The 2,503-nt window shown below is 45.3% G+C and overlaps 1 pseudogene across 1 annotated transcript; it reads left to right on the top strand.

Moving 5' to 3' along the window:
• The first annotated feature begins 854 nt into the window (after positions 1-854).
• Positions 855-2,098, top strand: LOC100424293 (peptidyl-prolyl cis-trans isomerase A pseudogene; annotated as a pseudogene). Its single transcript, XR_001438595.3, has one exon. The product of XR_001438595.3 is annotated as a peptidyl-prolyl cis-trans isomerase A pseudogene (transcript).
• Positions 2,099-2,503: the final 405 nt, after the last annotated feature.

Here is a 2,503-nt window from a genome sequence, read left to right as displayed (position 1 = left end):
TCATATGGCTTTTCTCTCCACCTGTCAAGAAGACAAATCAATACTCACTCTTTATTTGCCTGCAGGATATTTTTATTTGTTTTAAGTAATAACAATTAATAATAAAAGCTACTTTTGCTGAGTATTTACTATGTGTCACTGTTCTAAGCACTTCCCATGTAATAACTCATTTATTCTCCAAAACAAGCTAATGAGATAGGCACTATTGTTGTTGTTGTTGTTGTTGTTATTTTGAGACTGAGTTTCACTCTTGTTGCCCAGGCTGGAGGGCAATGTTGCAATCTCGGCTCACTGCAACCTCCGCCTCCCGGGTTCAAGTGATTCTCCTGCCTCAGCCTCCCAAGTAGCTGGGATTACAGGCGCCCACCACCACGCCCAGCTAATTATGGTATTTTTAGTAGAGACGGGATTTCACCATGTTGGCCAGGTTGGTCTCAAACTCCTGACCTCAGGTGATCCACCCTCCTCGGCCTCCCAAAGTCCTGAGATTATAGGCGTGAGCCATCACGACCAGCCGGCACTATTATTATTATTCAATTTTGCAGATGAGGCAACTATGGTACATGAAGGTCAAGCAGCTTGCCCAAGTCACACAACTGATGAGTGACAAAACCATGATCTGAACCTGGCAATCTGGCCCCAGAGCCCTCTCTGCCTGCCACCACCTATCCATCTGTGGTCATGGAGCTGAGTTCAGTGAGATTCCCACCAAGAACTACAACCTTTCCCTCGCCAATATCCTCAACTCTTTTGCATATAACATCCTGATTAGGTAACATCAGCATGGAAGAAGCCCAGTGCCCACCTTCTTCCTGCCGACACCTGCACTGCTGAACATTATTAAGAAAACACGTGCTTTGCAGACGCTGCCGCCGAGGAAAGTCATGTACTACTAGCCATGGTCAACCCTACCGTGTTCTTCGACATTGCCGTCGACAGCGAGCCCTTAGGCCGCGTCTCCTTCGAGCTGTTTGCAGACAAGGTTCCAAAGACAGCAGAAAATTTTCGTGCTCTGAGCACTGGAGAGAAAGGATTTGGTTATAAGGGTTCCTGCTTTCACAGAATTATTCCAGGGTTTATGTGTCAGGGTGGTGACTTCACACACCATAATGGCACTGGTGGCAAGTCCATCTATGGGGAGAAATTTGAAGATGAGAACTTCATCCTAGAGCATACAGGTCCTGGCATCTTGTCCATGGCAAATGCTGGACCCAACACAAATGGTTCCCAGTTTTTCATCTGCACTGCCAAGACTGAGTGGTTGGATGGCAAGCATGTGGTCTTTGGCAAAGTGAAAGAAGGCATGAATATTGTGGAGGCCATGGAGCGCTTTGGGTCCAGGAATGGCAAAACCAGCAAGAAGATCACCATTGCTGACTGTGGACAACTCGAATAAGTTTGACTTGTGTTTTATCTTAACCACCAGACCATTCCTTCTGTAGCTCAGGAGAGCACCCCTCCGCCCCATTTGCTCACAGTATCCTAGAATCTTTGCTCTCGCTGCAGTTCCCTTTGGGTTCCATGTTTTCCTTGTTCTCTCCCATGCCTAGCTGGATTGCAGAGTTAAGTTTATGATTATGAAATAAAAACTAAGTAACAAAAAAAAAAAAAAAAAGAAAGAAAAGAAAACACGTGAGTCATCGTAAATTCGTTGGTCCTGGACTGCTTTTGGGCCCCTGGTGATTTTCAGATTTCCAGTCTCCCCAGCAGCTCTCTCTGCTGTTTTATATTGAAGCCAGCCTCACCCGCTCTCTCCAACTCCAGCTCTCCCTTCATTCTCAGCTGATGAACTCCTCTGTCACTTCTCAGGGAAACTAGAAGCTAGCAGATGAGAGAACTCTCAACTCTACCCACAGCTTACAGGCTTACCTTGGTCTACACTATTATTTCCTGCATTTCAACTATATGAGAGGTTCCACCTTCCTTTCTAAAGTGAGTCCTCTTAGTTTTAGATCTGGAAACTTCGGTCTTCTCAAGGAACTTACTCTATAAATTCCCTCAGAGTAAGCATTTTTGACTTCTCCCTCCCTAGTACAGTCTTTCCATCAGGGTTCAGACATGTTAAATCTCTCATCTAACAATGTAATAATGACAACAATAACAACAACATTCTATGTTCCCAGCCTGTTTCTGACTTTGGTACCCATATATGCAACTGCCTCCGGACATTGTCCTTCTTCCCCGATCATATACCCACAGACTATACAGCCATTTCTCCTTCTCCTTGCAACTACAAACTGCTTGAAAGAGTTGTCTATCCTTGTCTCTGCTCCTAGTCATTCTCAAACCACCAATGTGCCTCCTGCCTCCAACCCTTAAGAGCATTCTTCCCAAGTTCATAGTTTACCTCTCTGTCCCAAAATTCAGCACATGTGTCTATCCTTAATCCTTTGACCTCGCCAGAGCATATGAAGCTGTTTTTGTTATCTCCTTGAAACGCTCTCCCCAACTTCCAGAGCACCACACTTTCTACCTACCCTCTCCTGCCTCTCTAACTCCATCT

This window comes from Macaca mulatta, chromosome 12 (assembly GCF_049350105.2).
Source record: "Macaca mulatta isolate MMU2019108-1 chromosome 12, T2T-MMU8v2.0, whole genome shotgun sequence".
Taxonomy (NCBI): Eukaryota; Metazoa; Chordata; class Mammalia; order Primates; family Cercopithecidae; genus Macaca; species Macaca mulatta.
This window is presented reverse-complemented; position numbering and strand designations above follow the sequence as displayed.